We start from the raw sequence: 23879 nt of genomic DNA on the forward strand, positions 1-23879 counted from the left end.
CAGGGAGAAGTAGAGCTTCGTATGAGAACACAAGTGACACAAGCAGTAGACTGATAGAATTACAGACACCCCTCCCCCACCCCCGCCAGAAGAGTAACCGTAATAAATGAGCATTCCCCAAAGTAACAGGCAAATCTGGTAACAGCTACCAAATGGTATCGTACTTCAAAGCTGGTATAGTATTGCGTGGTCATACAGCTGGCACAATCACAGTAAGATGTTTCCACTGCTGGTACCATTTTAAAGGTTGTACGTTCAATACCCAAAATATTCAGCCGAGATTGAATGAGTTCTGCAAACATTCGTTCCATTGTGTATATGCCTCATTCAGAGTTACACGGTAACACTGGCCTCATTGTAAGAATATCTGTTCCAAGTCTGTTCCAGCTGGTAGTGTAGGGCTCCTCTACACTACCAGCTGTATTGACGGGCAGCGATTGATCCAGCAGGGGTTGATTTATCGTGTCTAGTACAAGGGGAATCAATGGGAGAAACGTCTCCCCTCGACAGACACCACGGTAAGTAGATCTAAGTACGTCGACTTCAGCTACGTTATTCACCTAGCTGAAGTTGCGTAACTTAAATCAATTCCCCCGTAGTGTAGATCAGCCCTATGAAAATATAAGAAGAGCGTGACACTGTGACTTAGTATGTGACATTGTAACTATAAACGATGACCAAATAAAAGAGTCTCGAGTATGCTTGCTGTGCTGCATTAGTCCAAGCCATGTCTATGATAATGAAATAAATAATTTTCCCTCCATCAGCTGGCTTCAGAAACGCCATTGATCACGACATTATTTTCCACAACCTCACATATCCTGGGGAAGAAAGCTCTCATTTATTTGAATATTGTAACATAGTTACTATGAAATATCAACATCTCAACATCACAAGGTAACACTGTAAAGCAGTTTTGTCTGGTTTAGTGAAAGACTGTACACGCAATGGGGCTGAGACTATGTCTTTCAGTGTGCTTGTATAGAACTTTATACAATGGGAACCTGATCCTGTTTGGAGCCCTTGGGGTCTACCATAATATGAATATTAAGGACTGAATTGAACCTTTGCTCCTACCTCCAAATAATGGCTCATAGCTATGATGCCCCAGCAGCAGCCCTGGGAAGGAACTGTGGCTCAGTGAGTTAATCAGTGCATCCAGAAATGGGAATATTCTTGATCTGCCATGGGTGTAATTTGATGTATACACCTATCCACCAGGAACTGAACTTCAGCTACCAGTTTATTTCACATGAGCCATCACCCATCCATCAAAGAGGCATGAGTTTTTCTAACTACTGTGGTGGACTTACATTTTCAAAAGTGACTAGAAATTTTGGGTAGCTCAGTTTTTGTATTTTCAATATGAGAAACTGCAGAGAGGCCTTGTTTTCAGAAGGCATGTACTCTTTCTGATAATCAAGCTCCTTTAATATATTTCAAGTTTGGCACCAAAACGGAGGCATTCAAAATCACTAGTCACTTGAAAAATATGCAGGCCTTGTATTCCAAATCCCAAACTGGAGGGATACAATGCTTTGTGAAGCCTACGGAAGTTATTCATCCTCCAGCAAAAGAACTACACTGAAACCATTATTTATAAGGAAGAGCATCCATATATTATAACTAATCTCCCAGGAGTCATCTCTTTGGCCTCACTAACTCCTCTTTAGTCAGGACTGGGAACATATATGATAGTGCTAAAAATCCCTCCCTTCTGAACTAGGCCCCCATCTTGAAATTGGTGGCAGGGAAAGCTATCAAAAGCATGTAAGTCACTTAGCACCCTAAGTCTAATTTTCAAAAATGATATAGGTACTGTGTAGCTTAACTTTGACTTTGAAAGCAATGGGAATTATGTATCTAATTGGCTTAGGCACTTTTGAAAATTTCATTAGGCACCTATCTTGATCTTAGGACCCTAAAAGCCTTTGCAAATCAGGCCCTAAATCACTCTCTAGAAAGGGACTTAAGCTTCTATGTCATTTAGGTGCTCTTGAAGAATTTACCCCTGTGTACAGGTGGACTGCTGAGTTAATATCTATGGTTTTCTATCTATTCCCTCCACAGTTCCATGACTTTGAGAGACAAACATCTGGGAAATGATAAAAGTAAAACAAATCTTTAAGAAGGGGAGAACAAGTTTAATTTTCTGCATGCTTGATCTGTCTGTTTTCTCTGTATGCTATGATCTAGCCACAGTCACAGCCATATCATTTTATTCTTTTTTTGTGTGCTTTAGAATTGATGGCAGCTGTAATAGATTATGTCTGAATATGTTCAGAACTATTACATTTAACAAATAATCAACACTTATGCATGATGGCCTGCAGCCAGACAACAATGTTGAAAACAAACTATCTTCCCAGTTCTACAAAGACCTATGCATGTGCTTAACATTACACACACTCTCTGAGTAATACCATAGACTTCAGTAGGACTACCCAATGTGTAAAGTTAAACATGTGCATAAATCTTTGAAGGATCAGAGTCTGTAGCCCTGACCATGCAAATGACCACATGCAAGTTCATCCTTGCAGTTGGGCAGAGCTCCGCTGAAATCAACAGGGCTTATGCAGCACAAAGATATGCCTTCACAAAGTGAATTGCAGGACCAGGACCTATCTGTTTAATAGTGCACTGATTTATCTTCACTGAGGTGTTAAAGATGTGGCACTCACCTCAGTAATTCAGTTAGTTTATTTTATTAACATGTAAAGTGGGAGCTGGGATGGAGTTCAGATAATAGTAGTAACTTTGTAGGTAGTGAGTTTGTTAACATAACATGATACAGTAGGTGGGTATTCCAAGAAAAATAAATGCTGTTTATTTTTCTTTTATTCTACTGGTAATTGTGCTGTGATCACTGGAATCAGTCATTTTGATTGGCAAAGAAGATTTTCTTGGTATTATAGGGTCAGACTGTATCTGATTTTACCCACTCACAACCAATTTTACACTGGTGACACAGGCTTATCTCAGGTTGCTCTAGATTGAAATCAGTGGAACTGAAATCAGAATCTAATCTGCTGTATTTATACACTGCAACAAAGTAAGTCAAGAGATATTTTGTTCAAATGGCTACTAGATGCAAAGAGTTTCAGATCTATATGGACGGTGCTGTAGATAAAAAAAAAAGCTGCTTCTAGCATGTTTGCAAAAAAAACAAAAACCCAAGGCTCAACCTGAAAGTGCTTTGCACAAAAAAAGCATACTTACAAGCTAGGAACTGAAAAGATATTTGCTCAGATTCAGCTCTATTTAAAATGGACGTCAGTGGGAAATGCACCTTGAATAACTGAAAGGAGCACTGATCCATAATTTCTGAACTTTTCAAAAAGTCCCCGTTAAAATATTCCTCCCTACAGAAGCAGATGATTCCAGTACATATAACTGAACAACAGAGTGTTCCAAATAGAGCTCAAGGAAAAAACGCAGAAACATTTTCATGAAAAAGTTTTTGAAATTTTTCATGACCATTTTTCACTGAGATTTTGAATTGTGGAAGTAGAGCAGTAAGCGTCACATGGTATTTTAAGCTATTCTTGGTGGGACTGGGCTCCATTGATCCCAGGTATCCTTGTGGCTAGACAAAGCTGGAAAACCTGCAATCTAGCCTTGTCTGTCCCATAACCCTATCACGTTGGAATCTCAGTCGCCGAGCAAACGCTTAGGGATTTCTCTAATGACAGCCCTGGGAATGGATTTTCTAGGGTATGCACATCCCTAGTCTATATTCTACTTTTTCATGTCTTTTCTTATTTATGTTTTGTATAATCTTCCTTATTTCCTAACTGTCCAGGATTCTTCTCTTTATTTATTTAACACCAGATTTTAAATAGGGAGTTCAGTATCATAACTAATTAGGAATTATGATACTGGAGGCAGAGGAATATATGCAATGAACATTAAAAATAGGCCACTGATCTCACTTCTACTTCCTAAATGTCACAAAAATGTGCCATTCTAAATCCTTTGGGGCTACCTGAATGCTGCCTGCATATTCTAGGTCTTATGCCAGCTTGATAGCTATCTGTCCATTTGCTGGGTAACACTTCCTCTATCATTTTTGGTATCTCTCCCCCTGTACAAATTCAGTGAAATAAGATGGTTGTATAGGGCAAAATATCTAGCCATATTCTGCCTTTCACTCACAGTGTTTTGACTTGCAAGGGATTTGGATCAGGCTGCACATGAACACCTACTAACAACCTTGAAACTAACTGTTGAGAGTCTCATCTGAGAGGCCAAGGCTGGAGACCCTTCCAGTGACTTCATTAAGCATGGCAAAGCATTTAAACATATAAGAGCATGGAAAATATCCTCTCACTTCTAGAGTTGGTTCTCTCAGGTCAGGGACAAGTCAGGGTGGGTAAGCTAACTTTGCTACGGTACATTCCCTATCTGTTCTGTGTCCAGAGGTCAAAGTCCCTGGCTCATTTCATTAAAGAAAGAAAGAATCTGTGACCACCTAGGTCATGTCCCCTCCTAGCCACTTGGAAAATACCTAATCTACCTGCAGAGAGGATGACATCCCTATTTGTAAAGGTTTGTGAAATATTGATTGTTTGTGTGCAACATTTCTGTAAGGCCAATTTTTATATGAGGACTGGCACAAATTTCAGTTTCTGACTAGTTGTGTATCTAATGTTTTCTCTACCAAAATTGATTTCTATGTTTAATAACACAGTAAAAAAATCCATATTTCTGCACTGTGCAATTTGCTTTTATGTTAACAGATACATGTAAAATATCTAGTTCATAAATCTTTTAATGAGTCTGTACCATTTGTGATCAGAGGAGACACATGTGGGGAGGACGCTGGGTCACAGGCCCCCCAGATTTCTGCCAAGGTTTATATGTCCTGCTCTGAATCCCACTGCATATCACCAGAGGTTTTCAAACTGTGGGCTGCACCCCGTATGGGGGTGCGAAGGAATGTTTGGGGTGGGGGTGAACGGTGATGCCAAAGTGGCTTGGGATTCAGCACAGTAGGGCTCAAGGAGGGAGTGCCACCTCCACCCCCAACTCACCTTTTTTATCTGGCGGGGGGAACAACCAAAAATTATAACTCAAACGGGGTATGTGTGTGCAATGCCTGAATACACTGGGATTTGGGTGAGTTCAAGGAATGCAGAATCTGGTCTGATTCCATGCGTTCCGCTAGAAGCTTGATCCAAATCCCATTGTTGTCAATGGAAGTCTTTCCACTGATTTCAGTTGAACTCTGGATCAGATGCACCTTTGAACCCTGGGTCCTCATTGACCAAGGGCAACCACAGTAAGTGGGATATGGTGAGGGAGCAGAGAGGGTCCCAGAAAAGGAACATCTCCCACCTGGGGAAGGAGGCACCTTGCTTGCTCAGGCTGGCTGCCTCACCAGCTCATTGTTCTGCTCCCGGCCTTGCCAGCCGCTCATTCACCAGCCAACTGTCAGTCACCTTATGCTGCCACCTGCTGTGACCTCGACAGGTCAGTCTCTTAGTGATTTTCAGTTCTTTGCAGACCGGGCAGAAATGCTGTCCCACCACAAGTGATTTCAGCTCTCATTTGAGCACTTAAAAATAACAAAAGGCTCCTAATAAAGTCTATCTAGCTTTGTCTTTCAACAGTGGGGAGGAACAGATTAAACTAGACTGAGGACCCTTAGGGAGAATCCACATCACGTAGCTGGGACACTTATGTTCCGACCGACCGACCGACCCCCGCATTTCACAGGAGTCTGGCATTTGAGCCCCTGCCTTAGAGAGTTTCTTTTAACTGATGGTGATCCCTCAATCATGACAGGCTCAGCACAGTTCTATTTCCCTTTACTCATACAATAGAGATAACAACATGGATAACAACATTTCACTACCCCTGCATTCAATACTACAGTGTTTTATAACCCAACACCAGCCAAAGTTGATCACTTTTGAGCAACACAGCACCTGTTTGCTGGCTATCTATGCAGAGTATGTGTGTACATGTAAATACAGTTTGCTCCTGAAGTCTGTCCGGCTCCCAGCTAGCTGTCATGGGAGAACTCATTGAGACCCTGCTTACACAAGCGTTTAAGTGCTTTCCTGAATTGAGACCTCTGAAGTCAGTTCAAATTTTGCTTTAGAATTGGGCCTACAGTGACTGTCAGCTACCCAGTCTTCTGGGTAGCTCAAAATCATATCGCTAATGAAGGCACTCACAATCCACAGATTGAAGCTATATTAGTCACCACAAAGGCTCAGTGAATGATCAACCGGGCTCCTTGTGTGGCCCTTTTCACCTAGGCCAAAGAGCAAGTACAAGGCCCACATTTCTGGCTGCTCTGAGTCTCATTATTATCTTTTCAAATACTCAGTACATCAGGAATGCTACAGGGATCTGATCATTTCCCCTGAGAATAATCAAGGGATTAGTGGAATTTAGACAGAGATTGAATCTGCGTGGAAAATTGTCCATGCTGAGTTCTATTAGAAGGTGCTGCTGTGCAAGATTTGTTGCTAATCATAAGGGAAATTTACAAGCTGCAGAAAGAAGAAACTAGTAAACAAAATAATAAAAGTCATTTTAATTATTAAACTACAGTGTTATAAATTATGTGCTATTCATCATTGCCATAATGAAGTACAAAAAATAGCAGAAAAATCTATATGGTCTATGCACTCTAATTTAATTTTGCATAATAAATTACTATATTACAGAAATTTAAGAAATATGAATAATCACCAAATTACTACCCATTTTCTCCAGCCAGTATCTAAATTTTAATATAGACAGTTATTACAGATAACCGTTGCTTCCTATTGACTGAAATACAATAAAACTCAAAAGGATATCATAGACACAATCCCAGTTATCAGCCACTAATGATGCTAAATGATGAATTGCTACATTTTTAATAGAACAATCAAAGTGTGGTATTTTCATTATCATTCTCAGAACACTTTGTATGCCTGCTGTTCTTCTACTGATTAGCCAATACTAGCGTGGCACTATTTGAAAAGACATAGAGAATAGTGAGTCGGATGTGACAAGTAATTATATCTGTGCTATTTGGGGGGGAAAGTGTTTTTCCTGATACAAGCTACAGTTGTTATTCCATCTTTTTTCAAAGCCATTGAAGTAACAATGTCATTTTACCAGAGAAATCTTTTTATTTAACCTCAATGCAATCTGTGGAAATAATATATAAATAAATGAATAAACACAAGAGAGAAAAACCTCACCATTTGTTCTAAAGCTTAATATATATCAATCACTATTAATAATCTATTTAGGTTAATTTTCATTGTGTATGTTCTTCCAAAGTAAGAAAACTCATTTCATTAAACATTTATGACAACTGTTGTCAAATGACTCATCCTTCATAAAAAAACACATAGAAAACACTAATCCAGAAGAAAGTAGACTATTTTATGATTAACTTTAATCTCTCTCTCTCAAACACAGAGTTGAGTCAGCAGAGAAAGACCATTCACAACTTTAAAATAGAAAATATAAATATTTAACATTATAAAAATGAGAGAGAATATTTAATAATTCAGAGTCAGGTTGTGATACCCTTATTCATGTTGAATACTCCAAGAGCTTTTTCGCTGAACCCAAACTACTTGAATAGTATGGTAGTACTCAATGTAGCTGGCAGAATCTAGTCCTCAGAGATGCTCACTGCAAGGGAGACTTGGTTCTCCTCCAAGTATTGTTCCCTAAGTATAGCTAGATATCATTTCTGGTATGTGACTTGCCTCATTCTAAAAAAGGACTGGGGTCCTCATATTTGAAGTTTAGGTCCCATCCTGGACAGTGAGTAGACAGATCATCATATATAACTTCAAAATTCCATAGAAGTCATACTAATGCTCTTGCTTGGTGCTCACTTTCCACAGCTTACTATATTTTGAAGGATTCATCCATACATGATTGTCTTCTTACATGTAGAGCAGGACATATGATACACAGAAGAATGGAGTAGTTGGTGTTCAATTACTTTGGGATGGGTTGCAGGCAGCTCAGGTGGGGTTCTCCATGACATGCTTCCCCGTGTACTTCACGTATTTCCAGTAGACCCAACAGTAACTGGTCTCCATGTCTTCAACCATTGTGAAGTCACCAGGATGAAACCTGATTGCAGCACGGCTTCTAATGGGGTTGTGCTGGTAAAGCAAAGGAAGCTGCAGCCGTGCTTCAGAGGACCCCAGAGTGTGAAAGGATGGGGCCTGGTTTTCCCACAGTGCCTATGGCTCTGTGGCATTTCCAGGCCTCACCTGCCTCTGTCCCCTTTACAATCACCCAGATCCCTCCCATTTAAATGGAGTACACTGAGGGAATTGCACAGACAATCCAGGAAGTTTTTGGAAACTGTAGGGAACAATTTCCTGGTGCAAGTGCTGGAGGAACCAATTAGGGGCAGAGCTCTTCTTGACCTGCTGCTCCCAAACCGGGAAGAATTAGTAGGGGAAGCAAAAGTGGATGGGAACCTGGGAGGCAGTGACCATGAGATGGTCGAGTTCAGGATCCTGACACAAGGAAGAAAGGAAAGCAGCAGAATATGGACCCTGGAGTTCAGAAAAGCAGACTTTGACAACCTCTGGGAACGGATGGGCAGGATCCCCTGGGAGAATAACATGAGGGGTAAAGGAGTCCAGGAGAGCTGGCTGTATTTTAAAGAATCCTTATTGAGGTTACAGGGACAAACCATCCCGATGTGTAGAAAGAATAGTAAATATGGTAGGCGACAAGCTTGGCTTAACAGTGAAATCCTTGCTGATCTTAAACACAAAAAAGAGGCTTACAAGAAGTGGAAGATTGGACAAATGACCAGGGATGAGTATAAAAATATTGCTCAGGCATGTAGGAATGAAATCAGGAAGGCTAAATCACACCTGGAGTTGCAGCTAGCGAGAGATGTTAAGAGTAACAAGAAGGGTTTCTTCAGGTATGTTGGCAATAAGAAGAAAGCCAAGGAAAGCGTGGGACCCTTACTGAATGAGGGAGGCAACCTAGTGACAGAGGATGTGGAAAAAGCTAATGTACTCAATGCTTTTTTTGCCTCTGTCTTCACGAACAAGGTCAGCTCCCAGACTACTGCACTGGGCAGCACAGCATGGGGAGGAGGTGGCCAGCCCACTGTGGAGAAAGAAGTGGTTCGGGACTATTTAGAAAAGCTGGACATGCACAAGTCCATGGGGCCAGATGCGCTGCATCCGAGAGTGCTAAAGGAATTGGCGGATGTGATTGCAGAGCCATTGGCCATTATCTTTGAAAACTCATGGCGATCGGGGGAAGTCCCGGAAGACTGGAAAAAGGCTAATGTAGTGCCAATCTTTAAAAAAGAGAAGAAGGAGGATCCTGGGAACTACAGGCCAGTCAGCCTCACCTCAGTCCCCAGAAAAATCATGGAGCATGTTCTCAAGGAATCAATTCTGAAGCACTTAGAGGAGAGGAAAGTGATCAGGAACAGTCAGCATGGATTCACCAAGGGAAAGTCATGCCTGACTAATCTAATTGCCTTCTATGATGAGATAACTGGTTCTGTAGATGAAGGGAAAGCAGTGGACATGTTATTCCTTGACTTTAGCAAAGCTTTTGACACGGTCTCCCACAGTATTCTTGTCAGCAAGTTAAAGAAGTATGGGCTGGATGGATGCACTACAAGGTGGGTAGAAAGTTGGCTAGATTGTTGGGCTCAACGGGTAGTGATCAATGGCTCCATGTCTAGTTGGCAGCCAGTATCTAGAGGAGTGCCCCAAGGGTTGGTCCTGGGGCCGGTTTTGTTCAATATCTTCATTAATGATCTGGAGGATGGTGTGGATTGCACCCTCAACAAGTTTGCGGATGACACTAAACTGGGAGGAGTGGTAGGTACGCTGGAGGGTAGGGATAGGATACAGAGGGACCTAGACAAATTCGAGGTTTGGGCCAAAAGAAATCTGATGAGGTTCAACAAGGACAAGTGCAGAGTCCTGCACTTAGGATGGAAGAATCCAATGCACCGCTACAGACTAGGGACCGAATGGCTCGGCAGCAGTTCTGCAGAGAAGGACCTAGGGGTGACAATGGACGAGAAGCTGGATATGAGTCAACAGTGTGCCCTTGTTGCCAAGAAGGCCAATGGCATTTTGGGGTGTATAAGTAGGGGCATTGCCAGCAGATCGAGGGACATGATCGTTCCCCTCTATTCGACATTGGTGAGGCCTCATCTGGAGTACTGTGTCCAGTTTTGGGCCCCACACTACAGGTAGGCTGTGGAGAAATTGGAGAGAGTCCAGCGAAGGGCAACAAAAATTATTAGGGGTCTGGAACACATGACTTATGAGGAGAGGCTGAGGGAACTGGGATTGTTTAGTCTACGGAAGAGAAGAATGAGGGGGGATTTGATAGCTGATTTTAACTACCTGAAAGGTGGATCCAAAGAGGATGGATCTAGACTATTCTCAGTGATAGCAGATGACAGGACAAGGAGTAATGGTTTCAAGTTGCAGTGGGGGAGACTTAGGTTGGATATTAGGAAAAACTTTTTCACTAGGAGGGTGGTGAAACACTGGAATGCGTTACCTAGGGAGGTGGTGGAATCTCCTTCCTTTGAGGTTTTTAAGGTCAGGCTTGACAAAGCCGTGCCTGGGATGATTTAGTTGGGGATTGGTCCTGCTCTGGGCAGGGGGTTGGACTAGATAACTCCAGAGGTCCCTTCCAACTCTGATATTCTATGATTCTATGATTCTAAGTCTTTTAGATGAAGTGATGGGTTTTCTGAATTCTTTTTCTCCTCCCATGAGTTTTCCCCATGTAGAGGAAGCATGTTGGTTCCCATGAGTTTTCCCCATATAGTAAGCATGTAGACCCTGTTTACTATGTTACTCACTTGAAATAACCTGAACTGGAATTTTGTGCACTCTGAAATATACTTTATTTCTTGTCTCAACATGTCTTGGTAGATATAATACAGGGTATGCTGCAGGGGTGCAGATGACTTAAGCTGTGAATAAAATGAATTACATTAAGCTACAGGCACAGCAAAGTTTTTATTGTTTTAATTTCTACAGAAGAGAATTATCTAGGAATGAATTAGAGTATGATAGTATCTTGTAAATGATACAGCCAAGAACACATGGTGGTGCTATTTGCATTTGACATAATGTCTGCAGAGAGAGCTGGATGTCATGAGTTGGCACTTCAGCCTGTGTTATCTCACAAACTCTCCTCAGCAGCTTCATCTGCAAGTTGAATATGTTGGGGGAGGGGATTAACCCTTGGTGAATGCTACAGATGAGGATTCTGGAGGTGAAAGGACGTCTTCCTGTAGCTTCTCTCTGGAGTTCATTTTGACAAGAAAGACAGGAGCTCGTGAAGAGCATTTCTGTTCACCCTTGCAATCTCTTGGAAGCAGGACAGCAACATTAGATAATCTGCTTTATCAAATGCTGCAGAGAGGTACAGCAGTATGAGAAATGATATCTCCCTCTCAATGAACAGAGCAATGAACACTGCTTCTAGACCATTCCCTGGCCTAAACACATGACCTGGCCGGGATACTGTCAGCTTACAAGTGCAGTATAGACAACTGTTAACTTCTTCATTAGCTTGCTTACAAAAGGGATGTTTAAAATTAGGCCATAATTTGCAAGTACATTAATGGTACAGGTTGGACTATTCTGAGCTTCATGGTGGGTGGTGGATTTCCCTCTTCAAAGAAGGTGTTGGCAATCTTATTAAATAATTGCCCAAAGAAAAGAATAAGGGTTTTTCTGAAGGTTGTTTGGAACAGAAGAGGATGATGCAGGAAGGCAAAATTATTTCACGAAAATTAAAAATTGTCAAATTAGTACAGTTTAGCACCACAGCAAAGAACATCAGCAGAGCAGAATTGTTTTTTAGCATTGACCCATAAAATCTGTTGCATCATAGAGTAGAGAATTATTTCCCCCTAATGTTAGCCAGCCATGACTTTTAATTTAATTTACTTTCACTTTAATTGGAGCCAAACAACAACAACAACAACAGGAAATTAAAGTATCTAAACCAAAAATAGCCAGATTCATTCAGTGTATGTCTATATAGCAAAAGCTGTACCTGGGTTAGCACCAATAACAGTAACAGTGAAGACAGTACAGCACAGGCTTTAGCACAAGGAGACCACGCATGGTATAGACCCTGGGTATGCAGCTGGCTCACTAGCCTGTTCAAAAATCTGCATTGGGTTGTCTTCACTGCTATTTTAACCTGTATGTCCCGTATTTGTGCTATCTTGGGTACGCTAGCCCACGAAGACCTTTTGCTGTGTATACATAACCTTAGTGAGAGGATTCCTTCTTTATAAACTCCACCCACCCCCAATTTATTCTGGTCTACACTGTTTGTTTAGGTCGAATTTAGCAGTGTTAGATCGATTTAACCCTGCACCCATCCACACAATGAAGCCATTTTTGATGACTTAATGAGCTCTTAAAATTGATTTCTGTACTCCTCCCTGATGAGGGGATTAGCACTGAAATTGATATTGCTGGGTCGAATTTGGGGTAGTGTGGACGCAATTTGATGGTATTAGCCTCCAGGAGCTATCCCAGAGTGCTCCATTGTGACCATTCTGGACAGCACTCTCAACTCGAATGCACTGGCCAGGTAGACAAGAATAGTCCCTCAAACTTTTGAATTTCATTTCCTGTATGGCCAGTGTGGCAAGCTGATTAGCACAGGTGACCGTGCAGATCTCGTCAGCAGAGGTGACCATGGAGTCCCAGTATCGCAAAAGAGCTCCAGCATGGACTGAATGGGAGGTACTGGATCTGATCGCAGTATGGGGAGATGAATCTGTGCTATCAGAACTCCATTCCAAAAGACGAAATGCCAAAATATTTGAAAAAATCTCCAAAAGCATGAAGGACAGAGGCTATAACAGGGACCCACAGCAGTGCCGCGTGAAACTTAAAGAGCTCAGGCAAACCTACCAAAAAACTACAGATGAAAACGCCTGCTCGGGGTCAGAGCCCCAGACATGCTGCTTCTATGATGAGCTGCATGCAATCCTAGGGGGTGCCCCTACAACTACCCCACACCTGTACATGGACTCCTGCAAGGGAGTCTCACGCAATAGGGATGAGGATTTTGAGGATGAGGAAGATGATGAGGAGGGGGAGGTTGAACATAGTGCATACCAAGCAAGCGGCGAAACCATTCTCCCCGACAGCCAGGAACTGTTTATCACCCTGGAGCCAATACCCTCCCAAACCGGGCTCCCGGACCTTGAAGGCAGAGAAGGCACCTCTGGTGAGTGTACTTTTGTACAGATATAATATATGGTTTAAAAGCAAGCGTGTTTAATGATTAATTTGCCCTGAAGACTTGGGATGCATTTGCAGCCAGTACAGCTACTGGAAAAGGCTGTTAACGTGTCTGGGGATGGAGCGGAATCCTCCAGGGACATCTCAATGAAGCTCTCCTGGAGGTACTCCCAAAGCCTTTGCAAAAGGTTTCTGGGGAGGGCAGTCTCATTGCGTCCTTCATGGTAGGACACTTTACCACGGCAGGCCAGTAGCATGTAATCTGGAATAATTGCATAAGAAAGCATGGCAGCATATGGTCCTGGTGTTTGCTGGCATTCAAGCAACATCCATTCTTTATCTCTCTGTGTTATCCTCAGGAGAGTGATATCATTCACGGTCACCTGGTTGAAATAGGGGAATTTTATTAAGGGGACATTCAGAGGTGGCCATTCCTGCTGGGCTGTGTGCCTCTGGCTGAAAAGAAATCCCTGCTGTTAGCCACGCGGTGGGGAGAGGGGTGAAGCGATCATCCCAGAGAATTGTGTGTGTGTTGGTGAGGGGGGGGAAGGGTAGTTGGGTTTGTGCTGCACGTTAATCTGAAAACATCAGCCCCTCCTTTTAAATGGCCAATGTGTCTTTTTCAATTTTACTCTCCCTTTTTTTCCTCCTGCAGCTCCAAATGTTTCAACGCTGCCACTAGCATCTCCATCTCAGAGGTTAGCACAGGTAAGAAGGCGAAAAACACGCACTCGCAATGAAATGTTCTCTGAGCTCATGCAGTCCTCCCACACTGAAAGATCCCAGGAGAATGCGTGGAGGCAGACAATGTCAGAGTCTAGGAAAGCACAAAATGAACGTGAGAACAGGAGGGACACGCGCGAGGAAAGATGGCTGGACCAACAGGAGAGGTGGCAGCAGCGTGATGAGACGAGGCAGGAAGCAATGCTGAGGCTACTGGAGGATCAAACTGATATGCTCCGGCATATGGTTGATGTTCAAGAAAGGCACAGACCGCCACTGCAGCCTCCAAGTTCCATAGCCTCCTCACCCAGACGCCCAAGCATGGGTGGGGAGGCAGGGTCTGGGCACCCAACCACGCCACCCCAGAGGACTGCCCAAGCAACAGAAGGCTGGCATTCAATAAGTTTTGAAGTGCAGTGTGGCCTTGTCCTCCCCTCCTCCCCCTCCCCACTCAGTGCTTCCCTCCTCCCTCACACCTCCTGGGCTACCTTGGCAGTTATCCCCCTATTTGTGTGACGAATTAATAAAGAATGCATGAATTTGAAACAACAATGACTTTATTGCCTCTGCAACCCATGATCGAAGGGGGGAGGGAAGGGTGGTTGGCTTACAGGGAAGTAAAGTGAACCAAGGAGGTGGGTTTTCATCAAGGAGAAACAAACAGAACTGTCACACCATAGCCTGGTCAGCAATGAAACTGGTTTTCAAAGCTTCTCTGATGTGCATCACGCCCTGCTGTGCTCTTTAATCACACTGGTGTCTGGCTGCACGTAATCAGCACCCAGGCGATTTGCCTCAACTTTCTACCCAGTCATAAACGTCTCCCCCTTACTCTCACAGATATTGTGGACCACACAGCAAGCAGTAATAACAATGGGAATATTGATTTTGCTGAGGTCTAACCGAGCCAGTAAACTGCACCAGCATGCTTTTAAACGTTCAAATGCACATTCTACCACCATTCTGCACTTGCTCAGCCTATAGTTGAACAGCTCCTTACGTGCCTGATACGCTAAACATTCATGTGCCCCTTCATGCTTCAACCACCATTCCAAAGAACATGCATCCATACTAATGAGAGGTTCTGCTCGATAACAGAAATCCAAAGCAGTGCGGACCGACTCATGTTCACTTTCATCATCTGAGTCAGATGCCACCAGCAGAAGGTTGATTTTCTTTTTTGGTGGTTCGGATTCCGAAGTGTCCACATTGGAGTGTTGATCTCTTAAGACTTCTGAAAGCATGTTCCACACCTCGGCCCTCTCAAATTTTAGAAGGCACTTCAGATTCTTAAACCTTAAGTTGAGTGCTGTAGCTATCTTTAGAAATCTAATATTGGTTTTGAAAAATCTGCAGTGAAAGTGTTCTTAAAACGAACAACATGTACTGAGTCATCATCCAAGACTGCTACACCATGAAATATATGGCAGAATGAGGGTAAAACAGAGCAGGAGACATACCATTCTCTCCCAAGGAATTCAGTCAGAAATTTAATTAACACATTTTTTTTTTAACGAGCGTCATCAGCATGGAAACATGTCCTCTGGAATGGTGGCCGAAGCATGAAGGGGCATACGAATGTTTAGCATATCTGGCATGTAAATAACTTGCAATGCCGGCTACAAAAGTGCCATGTAAATGCCTGTTCTCACTTTCAGGTGACATTGTAAATAAGAAGCCAGCAGCATTATCTCCCATAAATGTAAACAAACTTGCTTGTCTTAATGATGGGCTGAACAAGAAGTAGGACTTATCAGATTGTAGACTTTAAAGTTTCGCATTGTTTTGTTTTAGAGTGCAGTTATGTAATAAAAAATACCTACATTTGCAAGTTGCACTTTCACAATAAAGAGATTGCATTACAATATTTGTATGAGGTGAATTGAAAAATATTATTTCTTTTGTTTATCATTTTTACAGTGCAAGTGTTTGTAATAAAATAATATAAAATGAGCACTGTTCACTTTGTATTCTGTGTTGTAATTGAAATAAATATATTTGAAAATGTAGACCATCCAAAATATTTAATACATTTTCAATTGGTATTCTGTTGTTTAACAGTGCAATTAAACTGTGATTAATCATGATGAATTTTTTGAGTTAATCACGAGAGTTAACTGAGATTAATTGACAGCCCTAGAGAAAACATTTGCAGGGTCAACAATATCCAATAAAACTCTGCTGTTTTGAATATTATGTGTGAAAACAAAACTGGGTGAGTTTTGAATGGCTTTGGTTTTGACACAAACACTTCTCACAGCTTTAGGGGCAATTTTAGAAAGCCATCATACTTGGGAAAAAGTGGAACACGACATGATCTTCCCTTTACCTCCAGTTAATGGCTCTTACTACGAAGCTCTACATCAGTGTGAAAAATATTTCTGAGGGGAGAATTAAAAAAAAAAAGAAAAGAAAAGAAAAGGAAAAATTGCCCAGTACAATTGGCTATTAAAAGAGCAGGGAAAATAAAGTTTTCAGATGTCTTTTGGTTTTCAGTAGTTTCTTTGAAATCTTTGTTCTTTCAAACTTCAGCTAGCTAGTCTCTCTTTAGCACTCAGGTTTGGCAGCAGTCTGTGCTTTCCACTGCTCTTCATTAGCCTCAATTTATGCAGTCAGCTTTTCTTCTACCATTTTGCTGAAATGGTTGTTTTTTTTAAATTGCTTTGTCAAGTACTCTGTATGTGCACTTCTTTTTCAGCTGCTTGCTTCAAGATCTCAGCTTCACAAGACAATTGCGTTGCAGTTTCCAGTTCTTAAAAAAAAAAGAAAGATTCTTCTTCTGAAGAAGGTAGTGATGAAAGTCTTTCCAGTTAGGACCATCAATTCAAATACCTTCCCAAAAGCACTTTTTTTGTTGTATCAGGAATCTGAAATGTACTTTAGAAAGTCAAAAAGCTATAAAACCCCTGCCCAATTCAACATTCATACGGCAAACTCTTTTAGTAAACTCCCTAAAAATGAATATGGTTAGAAAAGATATGTTATCTTCTTTCTGAAAAATGGAAAAGTGTATTCTGCTGAGACTTGCGGAGAAGAATCATGTTTCAATATGTCATCATGTTCACTTCACAACTGACACAGAGTATAGTGGCCAAAGGGGTTGATCATAAAAACAATTTTCCAATCTTCTCTCTATGCTGATCACTCAATAACATAATACCAGGAAACATACTTTTTTGTACATTTTGCACATCAGTGTTGGTGTACTGTAAGAGTTGCTACAAAATATGAAGAGTTCCTAATTCTTACTTCCCATTTAGTTACAGGTAGATAACTAATTACATTATTTAATTATGGAAGCATAAATTCACCTTAATAAAGTACTTCACTGTTTATTGGATTCAAACATTCAGAGCTAAATGGGACATTTAATTAAACTCCAAACAATAAATACTGAGAAAGCTACTATAGAGAAATGGGTTGCCAAAATATTTCCAAGATCACGTAGGAAAATTTTATTGCAACTTTACATTATGTTTTAATATTACAGGACCCCAAAGACTGTTTTATACTTCTGAAGACCAGTACTAGTGGAGATTTCTTCTTTCTCATATGAGAAAATCTGATGCAGCTGATTGGTTTATATTCATTCTAGTTATTTTCCTCCTGAATAATTCAACTGGTAGTGTAAGAAGAATACAGCTCTTTAAATCAAAGTGTTCCAGCCTTCAAGTGTTGATGTTGGTTTACAAGTGCAAACCTTTCAAAGACAAAGTTGTATATGTATTTAATTCTATTTAAACATGCTGAGCCAGATCCTTAGTTGGGGTATATCAGTGTAGTTCCACTAACTTCAATGGAACTACACCAGTTTACAGCAGCTGAGGATCTGGACCACTATTTGCCAATAATAAAAAGAAAAAAAAATGTCGTAAACATTAAATTTTCACATTTTCCAAGATGGATGATTTTAGATTTAAACTCAGTTGCTTTCCCTTTTATGGATATTTGTTCTTTGTTTGTTTCTTTAATCTAAAATAAAGTAATCTTGAGTATTTACTATACATCTGGCTCTTTGTATATGGAAAACATAACACTAATTGCATTGTATTATCTCTTGATTAACAAAGCATTCACAAATGCCACCACCATCTAAGACTGGAATGCATTTGATAAATACTTATAACAAATACATGGGAAAATGTATTTCTCTGAGAGGTAATTGGGAACATCCATGACAAAACAAATTAGCAAACAAAAACAAATTGAAGTGTAAATGTTTCCAGATGTTATACTTCCTCTATGGTGGGAATCATCTCAGGGTTTGTGGGATGACACAGAATGCCCTCTGTGGCATGGCTGCATATGAAGGGGAATCATTTCTGCTACTTTCTTGTATATAGATAGCATGGTTGGATAATTGCAGGATGTTTCACTGGTTTTATGGGAAACTTCTTGAAATGATTCTGTCTTCCCATGCAGGATAGTGGACCACAAATCTGTAGCAATTGCACTGATGTTTACTTTCAATGGCATGGTAGTCTAAAATGCTGTTGCTATGCAGAACAGAAATAATTTCTTCCTTTCCAGTCTCCTCTTCTTCTTTTTCAGTAAAAGTTCAGATCTGTTATAATTTATTAGAAGTTATAGGAGAGATGTTCCATTACTATTTAATATAGTGTAAGGTTGAGCTGTAAATATCTTATTCAGTGGTTTCAAGATGAAAAATAATTTTGAATAAATTAAAAACAGAGAAAGTTCATTTCTTTAGCCACTTTAAGGAGGTTGATGAACCTGTCACAGCTGGCTTCTTTCCCAGGTATTTGGTGATCCTCTTTATTATGGTTTCCATCTAGCCATTCCAATTGGCTTTCAAAAAGCTCCATCATGGTTTTGGTAGTGATGTAGTTAGGAGGACTTGAGGACCAACGTGTATGACAAGACAGTCATGGCTACACAGAAAACCATCAAGACCAGTTCAGTCTGCCAGTAGAGGCTATGCCTTCCGGTCCCAAAACACAATGCACAAGTCCAGAGAATAGCCTTTTCTCCATCTTGTGGAATGGAAGTTTCTCAGCTGTTTAGGATCAAACCTTAGGCGCTTGTCTTGATTCGAAGCCCATTCAAGAAATGTATGGGCCATTGAAGGCCATTTTTTGATGAAAAAAAATGTTTCATTGAAAAATTCAGAACCAACCTAATCTAGAATTAGGAAGATGAATTAATTATAATCAATATCTGCCCAGATTTGTTTAAATTTTCTATAAAGTAGCTTCCCAAGGCACAGAGACAGTGTTCAGACTCCAAGTAGATAAAATAGAAAAGAAGTCCCTCTGCTTGCATATGGAATTTCTAAAGGCTTACTAGGAGTCAGAAAAAATAACTTTGTCTACTATTCAGGTGGTTTTCCAGGAGAAGACAAAACATCTCACAAATCATTCAACCACACTAGCTATACACCAGAATACAGGAAAAATAATTGCCCTGGATCTGCAGCCACACCACATTGTACCGAATATCGGCTTCCAAGGGTTTTAAGGTGCATTGAGGCGTATTATTCCCTCCCAAGCAAAACACTCTGTCCGATTGCGTGCTTTTTATTTATGATAACTTAGTGACCAAAGCAAGGAATGTCTTCAGACAACAGAGAAAGAGTCATGCAAGGAGCCAAACAACTGCACATCTTTCATTCACAGCACACGGGCTTTGCTTTGATTCTATGATGGGGGATGTCCTTATTTAAGGTACAACTGCTGGGCCCAGTATCATTGCTGCTGCCACCACCACCAGAAAGCAGAAACTCTGGTAGCAAAAATTAATTAATTAATTAATTAAATAGATGCGGGGGCGGAGGGGAGAGAACCTGGTCTAAGGTGCATAATTCCTGCAAATACACCTATATGAGAACATTTCAAACTAACTAAAGTACACAGGGATATTGGGCTTATTGTCATCTGCTGTTTTGTCCATTTTTCTGACAGTGATTGGCAGGCATCACATACTCATGCTAAGTTTATGTCCAATTTAACCGCTCAATAAAAGCTTGTGAGACTCTTACCTGGCATCAACAAAGGAAAGAAAGCACTTTCATTGCAGCTGCTCATTCTAGATCCCAGATGGAATTCTGCCTGGTTCATTACTGACCATTTCATATATCAGACAGCATCAATCATTGCAGTAAACTTGTTTAATCCACCACATGGTCGTCTGCCCTCGCTGTGGATAAGTTTACTTGGTGAGGGCGGGATGCGTGGCGAGCTTCATGGTCCACAGAGAAAGTGACAAATAATTATCTTGTCTCAGACACCTCTCAGCATCAACCCAGGTTTGATTTACCACAAAGGCAATGAAGCCTTCTCAAACGGTTTTGTACCAGACATGAAATTTGTGCTGCAACAGAATTTTGGTGACATTTTAGAGACAGTCCACTATGTCAATGTGGGCAGTCACAAACCATGACACACATTGTTGAGGATTGCAAAATGAGTTAACTTCCTGGAGCTCTGTGTGCCATGAACAGTGTTGATAAGAATGTTGTGGCTTGTCTTGACCAGATTGCATAAACCAAATAAATGAATGAATAAATAAATAAATAAATTTCACCTTGGAAGGCATTTGCATTCAGAACAGGCTGGGGCAACTGTCTCAAATGCTAGACAATAAGTCAGTGCTTTTAAAAACAAAAACAAAACCCCTATATCAAGCTAGTCCATTCGACCACTTTCTGGTAGAAAAAAAATAATCCTGCACATGACTACGGAAGCCCAAATCAAAGGCCCAGCAAGCCTTCATATGCAAGTGTAGCTCTGGCATTATCTCACCCTGTTCCTTGTATGTATTCACAGTTATAAATATCTGTTTATTAAAAATTCTCTGTTTTAGACACAAATGTGCTTACATTTTTATCCTTGCTTGCACTCTAGATCCAACATTTTTCTGAAAGAATGAACAGGATTCAGTTCTGCCTCACAAATCAACTGAATGGTTATGTTCCAACTGCAGAGCTACATTCTGACATACTGCCTTCAGAATAGTTTCATGGGTGTCACTGAGGGTATGATTTGAAGGTTCTAGATGGCAGAAGGTTGCCTGCAGGATCTTACTACCCAAGGCGATGTGCAAGAAGGAATGAACTCACCTCGACCATCATCTCCCAGGATGAATTTGCAATAATGGCAGTTAGAAAAAGAATGTAAAAATCTTTTTAATTGTGAGCTTAGAAAATGTTATGCAGAGTCACAGGAAGGAAATAATAATGGAATCCCACAAAACTATTTTTACAGTCACTTATCACAACAAACTTAGAACCCATCATTTGGGTAAATACTTTAAAATCTGTCCAACTTTGACTAGAAGACTAAGAACTTGGGGAAATTTGTGAGCAAGACTTTGTAAATCTATACATATATATTTAAATCTCATCAAGTTTGCAAGTTCAGCAAGAGCTTAGTTAAAGTCAACAAAGAAAGTTCAAGAAAATAATTAAGTATTTAAAAACATACATTATTTATATTCTGGGCTCATAGAGGCTCTCTCTTTCTCTCATCTTGATTGGTCTCACTGAATTAGACAACTAAATAAAATACATGGTTTCTAGCAGTCTTCTAGATTACTTGGCACCACAAAACCAGTAGCCAAATGATAGATGTTTTAGAAGATCTTGTTTGTTGGAGTTTGACTAAGGCTGTGATATTGATGTTCTCAATGTTGCTTGTTTCGTTTGTCATGAAGTGCCTCCATATTGTTGGAAGTCTGTAATAGAATGCTGTCATTATTTAGTTATATTTATGTTGGTCCCAAACAAAAAGTGTGTAAAATATAATCATCCTAACCCTTCCCCCACCTTGAATAACTTTGTTTCCAGCAAATGCATGATCATTAATCAACGCTATTCTGTGGGCTAGAGTCAAGAACTCATTTGCAACACCGCTAGGCAAGGATGCCAGAAAAAGACCACAAACTGACCTCCTATTTTAGGATGGGTGGTAAATGATGTGTCATAAAGTGGAAACGCAGCCCAAAATACATTGGCAAGGAAGAGGATATGCCAGGTAGCAAGGGGATGTATTGAATCAGTGCATCTCCTCAGCACCTGCTACCAGCAGGACTGCTATGGAGTTCTATCTGTGACATGAAGTACATCCTACCCCAAACCCCATTTGCATAAACCAAAAGGAGGGTGGTGACAGCGATGCTACTGCTTCTGTCTTGTGGGGGATCCGCACCTAGGGCTCAAAGAGCCTCCCCATACCAACACTTTTAAAATTTTTGACCTGCCCATTTAAATTCGTGTCAACTCTCTGAGGCAGAAACATAGGGCCTGATCTTATATGGAAAAAAAATCTCATTCAATTGAGTGAGACATTTGCCTGCACAAAGAGTGGATTTATTTTATTTATTGATTTATTTAGAGTTTTAAAATAATTAAAAAGATGCCTATCCAATCCTATAGGAACCTAACACACATTAACGAGACAATTTAGATCTTAGCTACATTGAAATGATCATTGTTGCAGGTGCTCAGCCAGATACCTGTGACGTTATTAATATGAACGTTATTAATATAGATCATTGTTGCAACCTGGGTCCTACAGTGGCACCAAATCTTGTACAAAGGAGGTCACATAAGGTGTCTATGACAAGGTTATGATTTGCTGGTTATGATTATGCTATCTGTATGCATGTATCATTTTTGTATTTAAAGTTATAAGTATTGGCTCTATCCTCCCTGTATTTCAAACTTGTGTTATGCTTCTGGGTGACACCCCAGACAATTTGGCATCAGCACTGCCTAGCCTGCTTGATGGCCCATTAAGGACCATCAGCTATACAGCTGACCCATTGAGAGTAGGGAGATACACCTTGTGACTCAGCAATGCATTCGGGGACATGTCTATGGACAGAACTCTAAGGTTTTTCCATGCCATGTGCTGGGTAGCTTGTGTTTGGAACAAAGGAAGCACAAGCCAAAAGGACTATAAAAGGCAGCTGAATCATCTCTATTTTGTCTTCAGTCCTGCTTCTCACCTCTGGAGGAAGTTTGCTACAAACTGAAGCTCTGAACAATGGACTGAATGACCCATCCAAAGCTGTGGATGTACTCCAGAGACTTGATTTGAACCTGCAGCTTATTCCATCATTGCAAGAAGCCTGAACCAAGAACTTTGCCATTACTATATGTAATTGATTCCATTTAACCAATTTTAGTGCTCATCTATATTTCTTTCTTTTTATGAATAAACCTTTAGATTTTAGATTCTGAAGGATTGGCAACAGCATGATTTGTGGGTAAGATCTGACCTGTATATTGACCTGGGTCTGGGTCCTTTGGGACTTTTTTTCTTTTTTCTTTTAATGGGATATTGGTTTTCATAACCATTCATCTCCATAAGGAGCAGTGCTGGTGGTGATCCCGGGAAACTGGAGTATCTGAGGGAATTGCTTGTGTGGCTTGTGGTTAGCCAGTGGGGTAAAGCCAAAGTCCTCTCTGTTTGGAAGGTTTGGCATGCCTTAATAGTAAAGGAACAGCTTTGGGCTGTAACTGCTCTGCTCTAAGCAATTTGTCCTGAGTTGATACTCTCAGTTGTGTCCCGCCAAAGGCCGCATCATTACACCACCTATGAGACTTCTTTCCACCCCTTAAATATCTAAGAAGCATGCCCTCAGCTGACTTCCAAATCTCTCTCAAAGGGATGTCTGTTAGGAGAATGTCAAGGAAATAAAGTAAAGACTAAACAATAATAATCTTGCTTTTGGCCTTGCTTTTAGTTTAAACAGGCTGAATAAGCAAGCAAGAGAATATAAGTGAAAGCACAAGGCTTCACCCCACTCCCCCTCCCCCACCCTATCTTGTAGCCTTGCCTTTCAGTAACAAGAGAAAATAAGGGGCTAATTGAGCAGTGGGAGGAGGAGACACAAAGTCTGAAAGAGAGTGACCCTGGTCACAAGGAACCGTGCTCC

This window comes from Lepidochelys olivacea, assembly GCF_965140295.1.
Source record: "Lepidochelys olivacea isolate rLepOli2 genome assembly, chromosome: 3".
NCBI classification, from domain to species: domain Eukaryota; kingdom Metazoa; phylum Chordata; order Testudines; family Cheloniidae; genus Lepidochelys; species Lepidochelys olivacea.